At 43.8% G+C, this 21971-nt stretch overlaps 1 protein-coding gene across 1 annotated transcript in view; it reads right to left on the bottom strand.

The window, feature by feature from the left end:
- Window positions 1–21971, bottom strand: part of SORCS3 (sortilin related VPS10 domain containing receptor 3) — a 529174-nt gene that overhangs the window by 262816 nt on the left and 244387 nt on the right. The window lies entirely within an intron of this gene.

Below are 21971 nucleotides of genomic sequence, written 5' to 3'. Positions count from 1 at the left end.
ATGAGCAAGTTTTATGGGAAATTTAGATGTCTTCTTTGGTGAAACGTCAGTTCAGTCTTTTGTCCATTTTTCCATTGAGTCATTGTTCTTTCTCTTAATGATTTGTAGGAGTTCTTTATATACTCTGAATATGAGTCCTTTTTCAGATATATGTATTACAAACACCTCGCTTATTAATTGGCTTTCCTTTTATAATGCTTTTGTTTAACAGAAGGCTTATTTTGAATATAAGCATATAAAAACTATTCATTTCATTAATTTCAATTTATCAGTATTTCCTGTCTGGTCGAAAGTTTCTGTGGCCTGTGTAAGAAATCTTTGACTACCCAGAAACCATAAAGGTAATCTCTCATGTTTTTATTGGGAAGGTTTATGGTTTTAACTTCTACATTTATATCTGTAATCTATCAGGCATGGTTTTTGTGTAAAGAATGAGACAGGAGCCAAGAATCTTTTTTAAATTAGATAATCAATAAACCAAGCTACATTTACTAAAATATAACCTTTTTATCACTACATTTCAATGCCACATATATGTTCTATTCTGGGTTCTATTCTCATTTATTTTTTCATCTTTGTGCTAATACTATTCTGTTTTAATTACTGTAGCTTTAACAAAGTGTTAATGTGATAGTATAATTTATCCAACTTACTTTCTTAAGAGTGTCTTATATATTTTTGGTACTTAACATTTTTTCTATAAATTTTAGAATTAGCTTGTCAAATTCCACAGAAATCCTCCACTGGGATTTTTATTGGAACTGTTTGGAATTAATAGATGAGTTTGAGAGAGAATTAACACATTTACATCATTACGTTATTTTAGCCATAATAAGGTTCTCTCTCCATTTAGTTAGGCTTCTTTAACTTCTTTCAGCAATGTTTTGTGTCTTTAGTACAGAGGCCTTGCTCATCGTTTATTACTGTATTGATTAGATTATCGTACCTACATATTTAACACATATTACTTGATGTTATTATAAATAGAAGATTTTTGTATTTTATTTTCTATTTGCTTGTTGCCATCATACAGAAATATTTTTGTATCTATTGGCATTATATTCAGTAACCTTGCCATTTTCACTAAAAAAACTCCAGTGGTTTGTGTAGAGGCTCTTGAATTTTCCACATTGACAATAATCTTATCATTTCTTTGTCTCCAATCTTTATACATTTTCTTTCTTTCCTGCCTTTTACACTGGCTAGAACTTTCTTTATAATGCTGAATAAAAGAGGTGAGGAGTGGGCATCCTTATCCAATTTTCAATCTTAGGAGAGGATATTCAAAAATTTATCATTGAGTGTGATGTTTGCTGTAGCATATATATATTTATATATATATATATATTCAGATTAAGGAAGTTCAATTTTTATCTAGATGGCTATGAGTTATTATCAGGAATGGGTGTTGAATGTCAGCAAATATTTTGTTTTGCATCAGTTGAGATTATCATATAATATTCTCCTTTATTATGTAATTGTGGTGATACATTTGATTTTTAAGGTGATCTTGCATTCCTGAAATAAACCCAACTTGGTTGTGATATGTTATCCTTTTTACATTTTGAGGGCTGGTATTAGCTATTGTTTTGTTAAGGTTCTTTTTTAAAAGAATTTTTTATTGATTTTTAGAGAGAGAGGAAGAAAGAGGGAAGAGAGAAACATCTGTGTGAGAGCATAACATTGATCAGCTGCCTCCTGCATGCCCCCTATTGGGTATCAAGCCCAAAACCTGGGCATGTGCCGCAACCCAGAATCAAACCTGCAACCTCTCAGTGCATGGGACAACACCCAACCAACTGAGCAACACCAGCCAGGGCAGTTTTGTGAAGGATTTTTGCATGTATGTTAAAGAGTGGAATCAATCTGTAATTTTTTATTTCTTTTAATGTCATTCTCAGATTTTGGTACCACAGTTATGCTACCATCATAATGAGTTGGAAATACTTCCCCCTATTTCTATTCTCTAAAGAACTTCTCTAATATACATGTTATATTTTCCCTACCATTGGAAGAACTTACTGATGAGGCCATCTGGGCCTGATGACTTCTTCGTAGGAAACATTTGAATCACAGATCCATTTTCTCCAATAGATACTGGACTTTTAAAATTTCCTATATTCCAGCCCAGGCAGAGTGGCTCAGTGGTTGAGCACTGACCTATGAACCAGGAAGTCACAGGTTCAATTCTTGGTCAGGGCACATGCCCTGGTTGCAGGTTCAATCCCCAGTAGGAGCAGTGCAAGAGGCAGCCAATCCATGATTCTCTTATCATCGATGTGTCCATCTCTCTCCCTCTCCTTTCCTTTTTGAAATCAATCAATCAATTAATTAATTAAAAATAAAATAAAATTTCCTGTATTCCAAAATATTTCAACAGTTTCTCTAGTTAACTATGGTATTTGACTTCTGGAAGTCTTTGGAAAATGCAGCAACAAATTCTATTGGTCAAATTCCATCCATAATTCTCCTTCCACAGTCCTGATCTTTTTGTCAGATTTCCTTAACCCTTATCCTATTTCTGCATTGCCTCCCTGATGAATACAGGATGTTTTTATCATTAGAAATAAATAAGACAATCCCTGCCCTTATAGCAGGGTGATTTATTGAGAATTTAACTGAGCAGGATAACCTATTAAGACATAAAATTGTGTCTTCTTTTTCAATGCTCCAGACTCATCAGGCTGAAACAAAAGCTAAGTCCCAATTCCCCACATAAAACCATCCAAGCAGACAGCCAGGTCTATGTTTCCAAGGATTGGACTCTCTTTTGGCCCAGTGGGGACTTCGCAGATTTTTTGTTGCTTTGTTTCAGAGCCAGAGCAAGAAGAGAGAGATGCTTGTATTTGGAAGCCACTGTTAAAATCATCTTTGCTTTCTTCTCCCAGGTCTAGACCAGCCCAGGGAAGTTAGCCAGATCATCAAAGTTTGGTGCTCTGGTTGAAAAGAACAGATCCAACCCTTAAAATTATATTCCATAGCAGTAGGAAGGGTTGTACTCTGAGTCTGATACGCAGCATTAAAGTGGCAGAAATTTAAATGGGTGTGACTGTGAGTAGAATCAGTGACCTTGAGAACCCTACAGAAGGTGTGCACAGCCCAGTTCATCACAGAGGAAGACAAGACCACTTCAGAGTCAGCCATCTCCAAATGAGCCAGACAGATACTTGTCCAGGGCCAAGTGTAGTGAAGACAATCACCAAATGAGGTCACAGGTGTTCCCATTCTCCCCGGGTTGTGTAAAATCCAAATTTTTTATGTGACACAAGGTGGAGAGAACCAGAAAGAATAACTGATATTAAATAGAAGTCTAGTGATTAAGGACTCAATCTCTCAATTTCTTTTTTCATGTTTCAATAAGAAAAAAATATATATATTTTAAAGTTTGACTTGTTCTTTACCTGATGCGTGTTGTGGAGCAAGAGTCATCCATGCCCAAATCTCTTTTGTCTTTTTGGAACAGGGTCAGTGAGAAAATATACCAGGAAATCCTCTTGTTGAGTAGGTTTTGGGTGAGAGCAGTCACTTTACAGAGCCTTCCCAGTTGGGCCTGCCTTGGCCTCCTTCTTCCCCAGTGGTACTTCCACCCAGAAGACCCAAAATGGCCCCTAAACTTCCAGTGTTCCTGAGTGTCAAGCCCCATGGGGACACTCTTAAAAATGTGGAGCAGAGTAGCTTCAAAAATATAATATGGAGTACATATGGCTCACCTACTTTGATTGGACACTTTCTAGGACCCTTCACGACTGCTTATTGATTTCAGCTTAGTTGAAATGAATGACAACCCAGTGCCAAGCACTGTGTTAGGTACCCGTAAGCCCAGCCAGAGAATGCATGGTTCTAGCCATAGGGCATTCAATGTTTAACAGGGGAGACAGACATAAATGGCTGAGCTGCAGGGAGATGCATGCCAGGACAGGAGATAAACAGAATGCTGTGAAAGTACCAAGGAGGAAGCAATCAATTCCACCATAAATGCCCCCCTTACTCTCTCCTTCCAGAGATGGTATGAGGCTCTGGCAGAGGATGCTGGAGGAAGACTATAAGCTATGACAGCTGGAAGCCATTAGTCCTATTGCAATGACAGCAGAGGCCAGCAGAATGCTGAATATAGGAGGTGAGTCCAGGAGGAACAGCCAAGCTCAGGTGCTATCTGGGCCAGGAAAGCAGATCTGGGAAGCTGGGATAGAAGCTGAAGCAAAAGCCCTCTTCAGTAGTTAGCCATCCACAGGCTTTACCCGGGGAAACGCTGAGAACCATCAACAGGTGGCTGGGATCCAGCTTCCCTGGAACTGCCTTCAACATCTGCATCCTGGCTCCGTCCAAGGCAGCAACAAGAAGGTTGTGCTCTGAGAGCATGCAAGGCCTTGCGCCAGGCACTACCAGTACAATGGGCACAAGAATGGGGAAAACTCAGTGCCTGCCCAAAAAAGAGCTCTTCATATTTCTAGAGAGAGGAACATTAAAAGATAACACACAGAGTGGAAATGCCAGTCAATGTGGGAGCAAACAGTAAACAAGCTAATCGGGGAAGGTCTTTTGGAGATGATGACTTCTGCAGAGGGCCCTGAAGATGGTTAGAATTTAAACAAGTGAAGAAAGAATGGAAAGGAGACCCTAATGAGCTCATAAGCACAAGAGCTGCCATGGGAGCCAATGGGAAACACAGTGTCTGAGCCCTCTAGGGTAGGAGAATACAAGTGAGACAAATGCCTGCTGCAGTTTATGGAGTAGATTTAAAGGCCTGCTTTGGAGTTTGGCCTGAATCCAGAAGGCAACGGGCAGTCACTGGCCGATTCTGAGCAGTGCAGGCAACTGCCTAAAAGCAAATGATCTCACATAACACTTCTCCCCCCAAAAACACTCCTTCCTGACCAATAAAGGCCATTCAATTGGAAGATGTCAACGCACAACCCAGTCTCAGGTTATAAATGCACCTGCCAACTGCTGAGAGCCCTATCAGTTTGAGGTTGAGTCTCCGCACTATATTTATTTCCCAGTCCAAAATGTAAGGCACTGACCACAACAGAGAAAGAGGGAAGCTGAGGTTGAATGGGCTCCCATGCACAGTGAGCCCGGGAAGTGCAGAAAGCACATAAAACTGCAGCAAAATCAAAGGGGAAGGCTGGAGTCCAAACTCTGCCCATCAGTCATCTTTCCACAGGTCAAGCGTCTACCACTTGGCTGGCTTCCATCCCACTGGCGCCCGAATGCCAACCAATACTCGCTGCTGTGCCTTGTAATTAAAGGTAAAAGTACACACAAGCGCTGCCAAAGAAGAGCAGCCAAACACATGGGGACGCAGCATTTGGAAGTGCCCAATAGAGTGGCGAGGTGCAGACAGTGGGATCCTGCCACCGCTTTGCTGAGTGACCTTCAATAGCCGCCTGGAGGTGAGCTAGCACTGATCCACTCCTTCCCATTTAAGCAGCTCTGGGGAAGGGGGCATCTGCCTGGACCTGGGGAAGGGTTACCCTTCCAAGACCCTCTCTTGGCTTGGCTAGTACGGCCTGAAGGAAAAGCCATTGCAGGCACCATCCACCTTGACTCTGATAGTCCATGTTGCTTTGCCTCGTGGCAAATCAAAGTGATAAGAGCTTTCAGCCAGCTTGAGAATGTAAGCTGGCTTATGAAACATATTCAGTGTTAGTTATTGTCTCAGAAAGGAAATTCTTGAATTTTAGAGTAGACTCTTCAAATGGATTTAATATTCAGTTCCCTGACATTCAAATTAATACCCACTTTTTTGGAATATGCTTAATGTCTAAAGGGAGATTCAGCTGCAACCGCAATACATAAGACACATTGATCCACTTGGCAAACTCTAACTCATCTTTTAAGGCCTAGTCAAATGTGACCACTCCTGGTAGAATTAATCTCTCCCCTCTTCTGAGTTACCAAGCACTTCATACATATCTCTATTACAATCTGTTTCCTTGAACAGAGATCAAGTCTGATTGGGCTTGGGGATCCCAGCGCCTGGCATCCTTCTGAACACAAAGTAATAAATGTTTCCAATAGATGTTTGCTGAACTAATGGTGGGCTGGGTTTATTTACACTTGATCCTATGTTCAATAACAAAAATTGAAAACAGACTTTATTGTTGAATTTATCTGTTTGCCAAGACTTAGGTGTGCTCTTAAGCATAAGCCTGTCTCCTAAGGATAGAGACCCATAAATCCAACTGCCTAAAAACCTTTTTACCTGGATATTCCATAATGTCAAACTTAACATGCCCCAACTAAATGAATCATCTTTTGCCCAAAGCGCGCTCTCTCTCTCTCTCTCTCTCTCTCTCTCTCTCTCTCTCTCTCTCTCTCTCATCCATCCATGTCTTATTAATATCCCTAACCCCAACTCATTTACCCAGCCATACAATTGAAATCCTGAGAACTATCCTAAAATCTTCTATCCTATTCCTTCATAGTCAAGCACTAAGTTGAGTTGGTTCCACTCTCTACTCTCTAGCACTTCTCAAAGCTAGCCCCTCTTCACCATCCTTCCACCATGCCCTCATATCACTTGCCTAGAGCATTATGGCAGCCACTGTTTTTGCTTTTTTTACTTACATATAATGAATTGCTTTTCATATCAACAAATATAAGATTTAATCACTACATAGTATTCCATCGAACTAATGTATTTTAATTTACTAATGCATTTCTCATGGTTGGGCATTCAGATGACTTCTGACCTTTTCTGCTTTTATGTGGCAATGTCATACTGGACTTTCTCTTATCAACCTCACCATCTTCTGTTCCCCAAGTGATCTTTCTAAGACACAGATCTGATCCAATGACTCCTTATTCTCTTAAGAAAAACAAACCAACAACAAAACAAAAAAACACCTTCCTAGCCCAGAACAGAAGACTTTTCCTCACATGGCCCTTTATCACCTCTTTCCTCCTCTGCCATCTCCTCATGTGTGCTTTCACCCCACTGTCAGTTGAGGCTTCCTATACATCCGTACCTTACTCTCTTACATGTCTATGCCATCACACATGTTATTTCCTCTGCCCAGAAAACACTCCCTCACCCACCATAACCATTAGTCCTCAGTAAAACCTACCAACAATGTGTTGACTCAGCTTAAATATTAATTCATTCTGAGTCTCCTGGCCTTCACTGGTAGAATCAGCACTTCCTTCCTCTGTGACCCATAGCACATACCACCCTCCTGGTTATGCCTCCATGAAAGCAAAGACACACTCTAAAATAGTCAATGGATGAATGAATTTTTCTTCACGCCAACTAGACCAGTGGTTCTTGATGCCGGGAGCACGTTGAGGTCATCTAGAAAGCTTTACAAGTTAGTAATCCAGAGCCCCACCCTAGATCATTAAAACACTCCCTTAGATGAGGCCTGGACGTGGGTAGGTTTTATAGCTCCTGAGGAATCCTGAAGGGCAGCCAGAATTGAGAATCAATAAAATTGACTTTGAAGGCATTGGTGCGTGTGTTCTAGAACTCCACTAGAGTGAGTGGGTCAGAGTATGGAATCTGGAGTCCATCAAACTCGAGTTTAAAACTTAAGTCATAAGCTTCTTAGTGACGCAAATTTCTCAACCTCTCTTGGCCTCAGTCTTCACAGCTGCAAAAATGGAGGTAGTGAGGGCCTAACTCATAGGGTCACGGGGCTATTTTGAGGATTAAAGACTCAGCCCTGACCCCAGCACACATTAAGCAGGTTATGGGCTATTACTTACTATTCCTCCACAATCCTACTCAGAGCCCAAAACAAGCCAACAGGCACACAGTCATTTGGGGCATGTCCACGGACCAGATGACTATTCTGCTGCTCGGTGCTCCCATCAGCTCCCTGCGCCTCCAACAAAAACTGCAGTAACTTGCTACTCTGATCATTACTGGTAAAAGGAAGCTGTGCAAAAAGCACCCCTTGGCTGTTTTCAGAGATAATGTTAAGTCAATTTTGACTCCTTCCGCCTCTGCAATCTTAAAGGAAACCACAGTCGGATCTTCTAAATTGGTTATAATTTTAAAAGGAGGATAGAAACACTGGGCAGCAAGCCTGGAGCAGAGCATGAGGAGGCAGATCGTCTATCTCTTTGGCAGAAACCAGCCGAGGAACAAACCAGCAAACCTCTTTTGGTTGTAAGCCTTAGAATATTAGGGTAAATGAGCACATTTATCCACACCTCTAGAAATGTTTGGGAAAAAGTTTCTAAATCCCTACACTCAAAAGACTCAATGAAAAGACAATCACTTTAAGACTTGACAGCATACATGTGCCCGGACTGTGTGTTAAGCAACACCCAGGGACACAAAATATGTGACATATAGTCCTTGCTATCCAACCAGGAAAAGAACTTGTAAAGTTATCCACTATCTTTGCAGTGGGTGATGAAGCCCAGATGTTAAGTTCTAGAAATCACTTCTAAACCTGGCTATCCATCAGGAATGCCTGGGAGCATTTTTTAATTTTTATTTATTTATTTAGTCTAATATGTATCCCAAACCTTCTCCAGAGCTCTTGAAGCAGAATCTCCAGGCGTAAGTGGGGTCTGCAAGTCAATATTCTCCAAGTTTCCTCAGGTTACCTGGTGCAGTTAATCCCATAGTCCAGCTACAGTGTTTCAAAGATTGGAGGCAGAAGTGCTATGAGGTAGGGTAAAAAAGGCGTGAAATACTGGGATGGCAGGGAAAACTTCATGGAGGAAGGAAGATTTAAGCTGACCTTTGAAAGAGAAATTAGACTTTGGTAGGTGAAGTGGACACATATCAGTGAAGCCAAAACATAAAGACAGGAATGATGGTGAACAGGAAAAATGTTTATATTTACGTGATTTACATAGCTTATCACCAACCTTTGCCAACTCAGCCTATATACCACCATCTTCAGAAAGAGCTCCATGAGGCAATGTGGCAGATATTGTTGGTTGCCTAGACAACATCTCTCCATGCCTTTCCTTCTTCCTTTTTAACAGAACCCATGTTCGGCCATGAACTTGGAGGAGGCAGGGCCCCACTCAGCTCCCCTGGCCTTCCCAGCCCCAGCAAGGATGTGCACTTGGAATAAAATGCTGGGAGTTGTGCAATTCTGGAAACAGTACCCTCATTCTGAAAGCATGTTGTGTCCTATTCTTCTTTCAACGTTTTCATGACTGGATGTGATAATAGAAACTCTGCAACCTGTTGTTATCCATCATGAGGAAACAGCCTGAGGACAAAGACCAACTCTCTATATGGCAAAAAAAAAACACACCACAAAAACACAGAAAGAAACTGCTCCTCAATGATATGATGATGTCATGGAACCAATGAATTTTTAACAATGGGGAACTACTCTACCTTCTAACTTTTCTTCCTTCCTTCCTTCCTTCCTTCCTTCCTTCCTTCCTTCCTTCCTTCCTTCCTTCCTTCCTTTTTATCCTCACCTGAGAATATTTTCCCATTGATTCTTAATGAGAATGGAAGAGAGAAGGAAAGACAGAAATATCAATGTCAGAGAAACACATCAATTGCTTGCCTCCTGCATGAGCCTCAACCAGGGCCTGGGCCAGGAAGGAGCCTGCAACAGAGGTTCATGCCCTTGACCGAAATTGGACCCAGGACTCTTTGGTCTGCAGGCCAATGCTCTACCCACTGAGGAAAACCGCCTAGGGCAGAATTACTCTACCTTTAGACTTCATCATGTGAAGTGATGAATTCTTCAGCCAGTTAAGGCAGAGTTTTCTGCACCTGCACGTTATAGAGCCAAAGCATCCCAGAAGATATGGGCCGGTATTATAATTTCCATTTATAGAATTGGCCTGAGATTTGGAGCATGTAAAATGTGCCCAAGATCATAGAATTGATGCTATTGAGCAGGGCATAAAGAAGTTTGGACAGTTAAGCTCAGAACCACTTGCTGTACCACACATATATACTCTCCCCTGGACACTGGGAGCTTTTGAAAGTTTCTGAGTAGGATTTGCATGACCCAAGTTATGATTCCTGAAAATAAATGAAAAGTTCTGACTATACTGTAATTCCCCACCTTATCTATGGTTTTTCTTTTTGAGGTCTTAGTTACCCATGGTCTACCGAGATCCAAAAATATTAAATCAAAAATTCCAGAAATAAATAACTCATAAGTTTTAAATTACAAACTCTTCTAGGTAACGTGATGAAATCTCACACTGTCCCACTTGCTCTGTCCCACCTGGGATATAAATCCAGTGTATCCATACGCTACCTGCCTGTTAGTCACTAAGTAGCTGTCCTGGTTATCAAATCAACTGCTGTGATATCTCAGAGCTTGTGTCCAGTCACCTTAATTTTACTTAATAATTTCTCATTCACATCACTTCATCTCATCATGTAGGCACTGTATCATCTCACATCATCACAAGAAGGGTGAGTACAGAACAATAAGATATTTTAGAAAGAAAAAGATAGTATATTCACATTCTTTTCATTATATGATATTGTTATAATTCTATTTGATTATTAGTTATTGTTATTAATCTCTTATTGTGCATAATTTTTAAGTTAAACTCTATCAGAGGTATGTATAATAGGCAAAAACATAGCATACATAGGGTTCGGTAACTATCTGCGGTTTCAGGCATCCACTGGGGTCTTGGAACATATCTGCTGCAGATAAGGGGGGACTGCTGTATCATTTTTGAGAGGATGGCTGGAGCAATGGCCCATTTCCTCACCACTTCCTTCTCCCTCACTTCCAAGGAAAACAGGCCCTAAGACTTCAGGGTAAACGCAGCAAGCATGAGTTCATATGCAAGCAGCTGGATGACTGAAGAGAAACAATCTTCATAACTGCAGAAGGAAGAGATGGGCTTGGAGTACTTAAAACCATTTACAATTGACTTAGGGGCCAGCTGTGGCAAGACATGGTCTCCAGACAGCCACGTCAAGGAGCTACTAATGCTGAGGGAATCTTCTCTGAGAAATGCCTCGTGTCTGCCAGGCTGGTCCCCTCTGAGCTATCCAATGCCGATGCTCTGTGATTTGGGATCAAGACGGGGTGGTTGAGACCAGGAATCCAGCAGTTCAGCATCCCAAGCAGCCTTTTTGGAGCTAACCTGTATGCTAAGCTTCTGCTCTGACCTCAGCTCACTCCTCTGGGAGGTCCAGAGTGGAGTCAGGAAATCTCCGCTGCATATATATGCTGTCACTGCCTTCCTCAGGATGACTGAAGATTAGAGGTTCAGGCCAAAGACCACTTTGGATAATTGCATCCTATCTCTGCTGCTCTTCTTAAGTGACTGTCCTCGCCTGGCCCGCTGACTGCTTTAATCACTCAAGTGCCTCTCCTGTTACCATCCCCCCAGCAAGCGAAAGGTACCCAATCAAAATGTGCTGCCAATAACCTCAGTCTCGGTCTGGAAACTCATGCCCAGGTCTGCCTTTTAGTCCATGGCCTGTCTGCTGTCTTCCCTGCTGGCTAGTCTTTCTGTTTGGGGCCCTTTCTCACTCTTTGGATGCCAGCTCAATGTAGACCTTTTCTCTCCTTGTTCAGTCTTAACTCAGACTCTCCTCTACAATTAGAAGATCGTGCTGCCTTTGGCTGCTCTGCGTCCAACGTGGCCTTGGGGACATTATCCATGGCCACATGCCCTTCCCAGGTTTCCCACCAGTCATCCTGGTCTGAAAGATGAACCTGGCCCCTTCAGATCCCCTGGAAACTCGGGGATTACTGGACAGAGACAGCAAGCCCCTGTCAATGTTCACCTTAGCTGCCTGTCTGCCCAGGTCTGCCTGTACCATGCATGGTCTTTCTGTGCAATTTCATAGGAAGAACACTGGGCTTGGAGCCAGAAATCTGATTTCTAAAACCCTAGTTTGGCCATTAGGTGGCTATGTGACCTTCAGTAAGTGAGACTCCCCCCCCACTCCGACTCAGTTTCTTCATCAGTTTAATGAAAGACTTGAGCCAGACCACCTTCCAGTCCCCTGCCAGCTCCATGCATCTCCAAATAGGTCACCCTTTGCCTGGGCAAGAGCCATGAGTGCCCAGCCGGGCTGAGTGCCTTTAATCAATGGGCGGATCCACTATGGGCCGACCCCCTCTTTAATGGAGCAGTTGTCCTGAGGTTGGGCCAATGATAAGAATAACAATAAACATCATTTACTGAGCACCATGTGTCAGTCACTGGCTATGCATTTGTAAATATTTCTCACGTAGTCTTCCTATCAGCCTATGAAGTGGGTACTAGTATTATCCTGATAACACAGACAAAAAAAGAGAGAGAGAGAGAAATTTAAAAATATGTAAGAATGTGCCCAAGCCACCAGCTGCTGAGATGGAGTGCCAAGATCTGCATTAAGTGGCTTCTTGCCCAAGTAGAAAGAGACTCCCCCTTCACCCCCAACCCAGACAGGTCCTTCCTAGTGGGGCCCACGAGTGGGAATGCCACAGCTCAACCCTGCTGCTTGCTCTTAAATTATTGAATGCTAAGGCATTTCCCAGGCTATTTCTTGCCCCCATCCACCCCAGTCTAGTGTCTGTCCTATATTTAAGAAAACTCAGCCACCCTGTACCACTCTGACTTCTCCCTGGCAGAAAACGGGTAACTCCCAGCTTGGGCCCGTGGTCCTATTGGGCTGGAAGGACACAAGGTGCTCCGAGTAGCCACAATCCTTCTTTAGATATGCAAAGAGAGATTCTGGAAGGTCACCGTGCCCGTCTAAGCAAAGGGAGGCCAATAAGACACCATACTAAGAGCTTATGTTTTGAACTTGGACAATCTGGGTTCAAAACCTGGCTTGGCCACTCCCCAGCTGGGACAACTTCATCCTTCTGTCTCAGTGTGTGCCCCCACCCACCACCACTCCTTTGAGGGGCTCAGTCACTCTCTTTCTCCCCCCATCTCCTTTCCTTTGCAGTGGGGATCATAACAGCACTTAATTTATATATTTGTATGTGAGAAAACTGTTCCTGTAAAACCCTTAGCACCACACACAGTAAGTGCACAGTAAATGTTAGCACTTTTTTTCTTTGTAAAATCCAAGCCAGAACCGGAACCTGGCCTTGATGTCTAATCAGAAGCTATTGCCATAGCTGCAGCTGCTGAGGTCTTGGGCCACCGGGTCCTCTCCTAGCGCTGACTCCCACGTGAGAGCTCCACTTAAATACAACGTCTGTCAGTGTGGCAAACAGGCCCTGGGCCAGGCACGGTGCCCCCCACAGCAAGAAGACAGCAACGTGTGGTGTGGAGAAAGCTAATGGGTACACAGACGGGGGTGCCATGCTGGGGAAGCTGTGTGGGGCTCAGAAGCCAAGGGACCTGGATAGGAATCCCTGTGCCCCCAGCTCTCTCTGCCTCATGGATCTTGGCCGATAATGGGCAGAAACTTGCTTTGCACACACTGCTCAGGGCGGGCACCTCTCATGTTTAATTTATGCATAATTAAGTGAGATAGAAGCAATCGATGGATCCGTGAGAAGAGAAGGAGCATGAGCAGGTGGCTGGACAGAGAGAAATAGACTCCATGCAGAGGGTGCACTTCTTTGCTTTGGAAGTTGGAAGTTTTTTGCCCAATACTAGTTTGAGAGAGACAGATCCCATTTCCTGGGATAGAAAGTCAGCTACATGGCATCCTGGGTTCTGGATGGCATCCCTAGCAGAGGGGAAGCCAGGAGAGGCTCATTTAAATGGGGGAGGGGACAAAGTCACATTGTTGAGCATCTACTCTGTGCACTCCATATACATTGTTGTTTAATCCTTAAATTAGTTTTTAAAATACTATTGGAGCCCCATCTACCAATGAGGACAGTAAGACTTAGAGAAGTTCAATAACATAGTCCAGGTCACACCGCTAGTGAGGCACAGGCTGTGCTGTGAAGCTCTTCCCTCCACATGAGGTCACCGGGCTGGGCCCCCCAGGAAGGCGCTAGGAAGAGCCTTCCTCTCCCTGGAGAGAGATCCCCATGTGTTTTCTCACACCTCCATCACCCTCTCTTTCCTGCTCACCTCCTTTCCTTGTTGGGTCATCATGAGACAGCGGGAGCCACCTCTCTGACTTAGACTCCTGCTGAGGAAAGACTGGGCTGGCTGTCTGCATGGGCTCCCGGAGGCCCTGTGCATGGGCTGCCAGCATCAACCCAGGCCTCCATTTGTCACAAAGTCAGTGTCTCCCTCTGAACCACTGGCTCAGACCCCAATGAGCGGACGCTGGGACGCACATGCTCCAAATCTGCCCCGAGCCATTTGGCAGGCCCGGGGATCCCAGGATGCTCACCCCTCATTACCCGGACAGGCTCACCAGCAGTGTGTGCGTGGAGCACTGATGCCTGTCATTCTGACCTTGGGCAGGACGTGGGGGGAGGGGCAGGGCCAAGGCGTTCATGCCAATAGCAATCTCTGCTTGGTTGAGCTCACCCAGGAATAAAAAAATAAATAAATAAAGTCATTTATTTCACTGGTGGTGGTGGTGGTGGTGGTGGTGGTGGTGGGTTTTGTCACCTCTGAGGCAGCGAGGTCCATTTCTATATAACTGTGTCACGGAACATTAGCAAGAACATATTGTCCTGCCTCCCCCCCCCACACTCTTTGCTAAAATCACTCTGCCTGTGATGCTCAGAAAAGACTCCCAGAGGGTCTAGTGAGGGCGGGGCAGGAGAGAGGCACCTCACCGCTCCAAGAGGCTCCTGTCAGCCTGTCTTATACGCAACTCTCATGCCATCGACCCTGCTCAGAGGCCTTCCATGCTGAGTCCTAACTCCACCGCTGAGCTTTTGGGAGGCTGCACTATCTAGTGTCCCATCTCCCTCCTGATTTACACCTGCTAACCCTAGTGTGTATCTATCTCACTTAATGATGCATAAATTAAAACCTCCACACCCACACTCCCACATCAGATTGGCCTACTTCCCTCCAAATCCCAAGCTTTCTTCCAAAGTCAGCCCGACCCCTGCCTCTACCTCTCACCGGCTCTGATTATGCCACAGGATGACATTTCTTCAAGCGTGGTGCTGTATTAACTCTTTCAGACTGGGGTGCATTGTCCTCCTTTCTGAAGGTCCTCAAAGTGTAAAATACCCACCATCTCACTGGTCATCGAGGCCTGGATTAAAAGCCCCATCAATGTTCGTAAGGATGTCATTTTCCCTTGCCCAGCCTGACGCTCTCATGCTGCAGTTCAAAGCCCTCTCCTTTGGGTTGTGTACTTGCCTTTCTGCTCCTGTTACTGGCTCTGCCTTAGCCTGTATCTTGGGCTGCCAACCCCCCTGAATGGGAAGTCCTCCTCAGAGGCTTACTGAGCAGCTATGGTGTTCAGCCACAGTCCCTGGAGTGAGCCAGGCAGCCAACCAGAGCTGGTATCTCATGGGACCACCCAGAAATGCAGGCTTCCTTTACATCCTTGGACATTGCACACCAGAGTGAGCCCAGAAGAGGAACAGGGGTTTTTTTTTATTATTATTTCCTAACTCTGGGGTTTTCATAATGCTTTTTGTTGAACATCTTCTGTATACACAGATGCACATGGACACACACATACACATAAAACCAAAAACCAATAAAAATCAAATTAAAAAAATAAGTTAGGCCATAAGCCACTAAGAAGTGCAGTAAGTGGCTAATTTTTATTATTCCTTTTAAAAGCCTGAATAATCTTTACTGCAAATCATACTTTTATTTTTTTTTAAATATGATATACTCAATGCAAACCCCAAAGGGCACTTGGGAGAGAAGCCAAGCTATAGGTTTATATTCTTCCCGTTTCCAACTAAAATGCAAAAGAAAAAAAAACTAGTAATCATTTTAATGAGCCTTTAAATAAATTCTTGGCTAGAGCACACTGCAGTAATTTATATGGGAACCACATACATATATTTGCTGAGGAAGGGACTTTGTGACTAAAGACTGAATTTCCAAGAACCACTCTAGAAGCCTTTTCCTTTAAGTGATTAGTTTGAATTGAACCACACTTCATGTCCACTCCATCGCTGGGTCATACTTGCAAAGGCAGGTGGAGATGTGCAAACCAGTGTCTTTCCCCTCATTGATCCACCTCTCCCCTGCCTTCTTAGCGCTCCGTTACTCTGATTTCGGGTTCTCTTTCTGGACATACCAAGAAGAAAAAAGTTTGGACTCGGAATCAGTAAATGAGGGGGTTTTGACCCAAATTCTGTTCTTTTCCTTTTTCCACCCCTCCCTCTCACACATCTCCCCCTCCATGCATCCCCTGAGACACTGCTCTAGCCTCCTGGTAACTGTTAATTTATGAGCCAAGAAAACAAGGTGGTGGTGAATTAAGAAGGATGGGACCATTTTTCTCCATCAGCAAAATAATCAATCTCTCCCAGAAAAACAGCAGATTTGGTTTTAAGAGGCAGAGAAAAGACTGGGGAAAATGTGACAGTGTGCCTCCTAGAGAAGACAGAATATGAGGCTCTTAAAAACCCTGGGTTCTGGGAGCTGCATCCTCCCCAAGGAAACCAAGAAGCAGACAGCCCGAGCGGTAAGCACGAGGGCACAGCCAGGGAGCCTGGCTTCCGGTCTGTCACCATGACGCTAGCTCCATCGAAGTAATCACAATCTCCGCCCTCCACCCCTTTTCTGGAGTTTATTTCCTCCAAAGCAATTATATTTCTCATCCTATCATAACATTGCTTCCAAAAGGCCCAGATAGGTAAATGATCCTGTCTCTCCATTTTACAGATTGAGAAACAGACGCCCAGGGAATCCAAATGACTTTCCCAGTGCCCTGCAACTAATTAAGAGAAAGCCTAAACTAAAAATCCCAAATCCTTCCTGGGCATCTCTTCCCCAGGGAACCCAGCCTCTGGCTTCTCCGGTGGCTATTTGGCCATGGGCATGCTACTCTACCCCTCTGTGCTTCCAACACGCACAGGCCGTTAGGATTCCAGGTGCTCCATTTCTCATCCAGATTCATTTGAACTGGAATTCCAAATGCAGTATCCTTGGGGCTTTGAGACCAGAGAACCGAGAAGCTCTGGATGTTGACATAAACCTTATAACACACATTCAGTGAGACGGGTGGGGAGTACATATCCCCAACTGCTCCCCACTCGCATTCACCACTACAGTATACCCCGTCAGGGTTCCCCATCAGATCTGAGTGTTCCAGCTGTCAGCAGCCCGTGGGCTTGGCAAAGAATATTAGGAGTCCCATAGACTAGTTCTAGCTCCAGCTGCAAATGGCTCTGTGACCTGGGACCAGTCCCCAGGTGGCCTCTTCTGTTCAATGAGAGCCTGTACAGTCTCTAAGGCCCTTTTAGCTCCAATGTGCAGCGAGTCTAAGAATTAAATATGAGCAAAAGTGAGTTAGATGAGCACATGAGACCACGGTTAGTGGCCATCAGCAGCCAAATGTAAGCAGGTCACTGACCTCTAGGTGCCAAACTCATCATTTGTAAATAGAATAATAACAGTACCAATGATTGTTGACATCTTAAATGAGTTATTTCAAATAAAACATTTAGCATAATTTTGGTATATTATAAGTGCTCAAAAATACTTCCTTATCATCATCACCATCATTAATATTATAGGCACTTATTACATTTGAAAACAGAAACTAATATTATCACCCAGGTATACTACACATTTCTGAAAGCAGAAACCTGCCTCTAAGATACTTTGCTCAGTTAGACATTAGATATTGAATAGATTGCTTAACAGCCTAAAATTATCTTTCCACATTTTTTGACTTTGCTTTGCTTTAGTATAAAAGATTTTAATACCTGTGAATTGATGTGTACTACCCTAGAGCTTACTTCCCCTGACCCCCTAATAATCTCCATAGACATGGCCAAGGAAAGCAGGAGCCCAACAGTTTAACATTCTGTGTTTTGTTTTGTGTAGATGTCAAAGGGACCTCAGGGTTACGCTGCTGTATTAGGAGAATGACAGGAACAACCAACCTCCAACCACACACACAATGCCTCTTTAACAGCTTGGCAGAGGCGGTTTGCGCATCAGAGAAATCTGACTAGTAATCCCCACTGTATTTCTGCCGGGTAGCCTGGAAGTAATTATCCTTCTCACTGGTAAATCAATTAGGAAAGGAGGATCTAACACTCCCCTCCCTCTCCAAGAAATTGTAATCCTCTCACACTAATGGGCAGAAAACCCCAGGCAACAAAGTTACGACTAACGGAGTGATGACTGCACTCAACCTGGTCTTGAAACCAGTGGCAGGGACAGCCCACCTGTCTGAGATCAGAGTAGAGGGCATGACCCTTGTGGTCTGACAAAGGTGAATGGGCATCCTGGACCCTCTCTTACCAGCTACTTCACAGAAAGCAAGAGGCTCACCTGCCTGAGCATCAGTTTTCTCATCCATCAAATGGGGATAAAACTACCAGGCTCAGAGGATTAGTAGAGAAACTAGAATAAAGTGTGGAAATGAACTTAGCCCAGAGCCCGGAACTTATTAGGAGCTCAAGAAAAAGAAGTCATTATCCTATTCTGATGTCAGACCTCGCAGTCCTCCTCCCACCCACATGCACAGAGGCGCACACACCTCTACCCTGCAGTCATGTGGTCACATTCCCTGGAAATCCGACCTTTCTATGCTCTCTACCACTTCCCAAACACTGTTTCCAAATCTGCAGGTGGCAGCCTCTTCTGAGCCAGAGCAATTAAGCCATAACATGCCTGTATTTCCCTATCCATGCAAAGATTTGTTTTCAGATAGACACCCATAGGAGCCACAGCCCTCTCTTTTGGGACAAAGCCTTCAGCCTGTTGGCACAAAGCACAGCTCTGTTGAGTGCAGGCTTGACCGTGGCATGTGCCATTCTGCATGGGCCTGAGGACAAGAGTCCACTAACACTAATGAGGTCTCGAGGCCCAGGGATGTTTCTCTCCTGCAAGGGGAAGGAGCTCAGACCCCACCGTAGCAGAGCCCCTTCTCCCAGAGGCGTGCCTCACACACACCTAATTCTAGAACGAACACAACTGCCCCTTGTGTTCAACGTGCCAAGTTCAGACATCATCCAGGTGGTCAGCTAACCGGTCAGTGGTTGGAGAAAAGCAAACAGTGAGGGATAGAGAAGTTCACATCAAACACAGCCTGGGTAGGCCAAAATTACTAAAACTATCGTAGGATGGTTAGAACAACATCAGCGAGAACAGATCCCAGCACTTTAGAGCAATTTACTGTCACTTAGAGAAAACCTAGTAGATATTACTAATCCAAATCTCAATGTCTTTAAGGGAATCCAGCATCACTGGATGTATCTTGACAAATTTGTCCCCTAAATAAAACCAATGGGGAGGCTGCTAAAGACCCACCCGTTAACACAGAGTTATTAGAGTCTTTTTCTTCATTTTGTGGGCTTTCTAAAGTGGCTGGGAGGATTGGAGATTGTATAAATTAAGCTCCTAAAAGAAAGTTTCGTATAGGAGGTGCTCAATTAATGTTAAGATTATTACTGATAGAAAGAGATGTACACATGTTAGCATCTCTCCTTTTAACCTACAGGCTTATCAGCTGTGTGCAGTCAGAGATTTTGTGTAGCTGGAAAATCAACAATCAGCTCCAGAAACAAATATATAAATACAAGCACAATTTACTATTTTGCTAGGAGCAACAGATCTCTGCTATACTCACAGACTCCAAGGGAAGGAATAGCCATCTGTTAAATAAATAACTCATTAGGTGAAAAGCAAGTGTTTCCACACGATTTATTGAAAAATCTGCTGGAGAGTACCACTGTTAGCTGGCTGATGAACATGGAAGGCCACAGATAATCTTGGTGCTGAGAGAATCAAAAGACTGCTGCATAATTCAAGCTGAGCTGAGAATCCAAATAACCACAGGTTTAAACATCAAGACATAACTAAGAAGACACTTTTTTAAAGTTGCATTACAAGGTCAAAATGAATCACAGCACTAGACCACTAAAGAAACAAGAGTATTTTCATTTATATCTAACTGGCATTCTGCCCAAGTAGCTAGAGAAAGGAAGTTCTAGCAAACTGAATATTCTGGTTAAGAGAAAGTCATCATGTAGAATATTTGTGCATCGTCAGTAACTACAGACTCAGAATACAATAAAAAACAGTGAACAATAAAATGAAAGAGCATCTAATTGCATCTTTCCTTGGGTACTTCAGAAAGCACTTCAGGATCACAGTCTTCTTATGAAATTAATTTCTATTGTCATTTTAAAACAATAAAGCCATGGCATTAGCCTGTCATTTGTCTTTCTCCAAGCTGAATGAAGAAAATGTCTCTGCTATAACTTTCTCAGTGGTAGTGCCTCTTAGGTTGGAGTTAACTGTGCTTTGGTGGTGCTTCTAAGAGAAGACAGACAAAATAGGCCCGACTTTTAACTGGGCAATAGTTCCTGGAAGAAACTGTCCAGAGTGCGCATGGTCTGGATGTTCGCTCTACGAAGAAGAATGGAGGTGGCATTTCTGCACCCGTGCTCTCCAAGCCTCAGCTACGTTCCTCACTACCCTCAACATCTGCCTTAACCTGACACTCATGCCTTGCACTTCTAAGCATCTCTGGGCTGTGCTAAGGGGAGTTAAAGCAGTCAGGAGTAGAGAAAAACAGCAAAGACCAAAAGAGACGTTGCAGGAGTTTACCAGGAAACACCTGATAAACAGATAGACCGATGACTATCAAAAGGACAAAAGCAGGTGTGACCCTTTCATATACCACATGAGGAAATCCTCATGAAGACAGATGATCTGTCATCTACATGGAAATATGAGAAATAAGCATTCCTTTCAATGCTTATCTCTGACCTGTGTCTGTTGTGATCCAGACACAGGTCAGAGATAAGCATTGAAAGGAATCTCCCATGTGTCAAACACCCACTTCTTGCTTCTCCCAAAGTACACACACCCTCTGTGATTCCATCCTACCCCAAGTCACAGGAAGTCATGAGACCAACGGCCAACTCAACCCATAACCAGCTGAGTGGCCTGGGGGGACATTTGTCCTCTGTGGCCCTGCTTCCTTCTCCATGGAGGGAGAAGGGAAGAGAAAGAGTTAAAATAGGTCATCGCTGACTCCATTCAGTCTAGTTTTATCTTGTGTTCACCATGAACACGGCACCAAGTTTTAAATCAAGGTCATGAAGCAATTGCCTCAAGCTTCCATGTCAGAACTACATCATCAATTTTGAAACCCTAGGCTGTGATCGTAGAGGAAGAAAAGATACAAAGTGTGGTCTGAAATCTGGACTGGGGACCGAGACTGCTGGGTTCGAACCTGGCTCTTTTTCTTATCCGGCTCTATGGGCTATTTTGGCTTCCATATTTTTCATCTGTTAAATGAGGCTGTTGGTGTAGATGAAAGAGTTTCAACTAAGACTCTATGAACATTTTTGGTTCATGATGGGATCAGAGCTGTTCACAAACCCCTAAAAAGTGGTTTCAAATTTTGTGTGCAGAGGCCTGTTTCTAGAAAGGAGGTCCAGAGTGTTAAACAATTTCGCAAGAGTTGAAATTCAAAACCGATTGAGAACTGCTGGTATAGGTGAAATCTATGATCCCTTCCAACTCTGACATGTAATAGTTCAAACAATACTGAAAAAAATAAAAATGGCAATGCTTTGGAACAGAGAAAAGAGAAACTACTCAGCTAAAACCGGTTAACAGGTGCCTCAACAGCCATCCCAATTATCAGGATTTGGGAACTTGATGGTGGGCACAGTCTCAGATCTGGGGACCCCTGAAGCAAGCTGGACCTTTGGGCATCCATCCCCAACACTGGCCCAGGAGCCACCAATTCTGCTTCCTCCGTTTGGGGATCTGCAGGACATCCAGGTGGTGGTGAGGAGAAGGGGTGGGGCTGAGAGGTGTGACGCTAAGGAATTCAGTCAAAGCTGCTGTGCGCTAAGCAGCATAAACAAGCATCTTTCTAAGTCATTGCCTGGATTCCAGGAGTCAGAATCACAGATCAGGGACATCTGCACAATGGGCTGGCACTCACCCCTGAGTTTTCCTTGCTAAAGAGAGGGTTTGCAAACCACTGGGGACTGAAAACCAGTGTGCAGGAGGAGAGCTCGGGAGTGCCA

This window comes from Eptesicus fuscus, chromosome 17 (genome assembly GCF_027574615.1).
Source record: "Eptesicus fuscus isolate TK198812 chromosome 17, DD_ASM_mEF_20220401, whole genome shotgun sequence".
In the NCBI taxonomy this organism is placed as follows: Eukaryota; Metazoa; Chordata; class Mammalia; order Chiroptera; family Vespertilionidae; genus Eptesicus; species Eptesicus fuscus.
The sequence above is the reverse complement of the archived record's forward strand: the minus strand, read 5'-3'. Positions and strand labels throughout refer to the sequence as shown.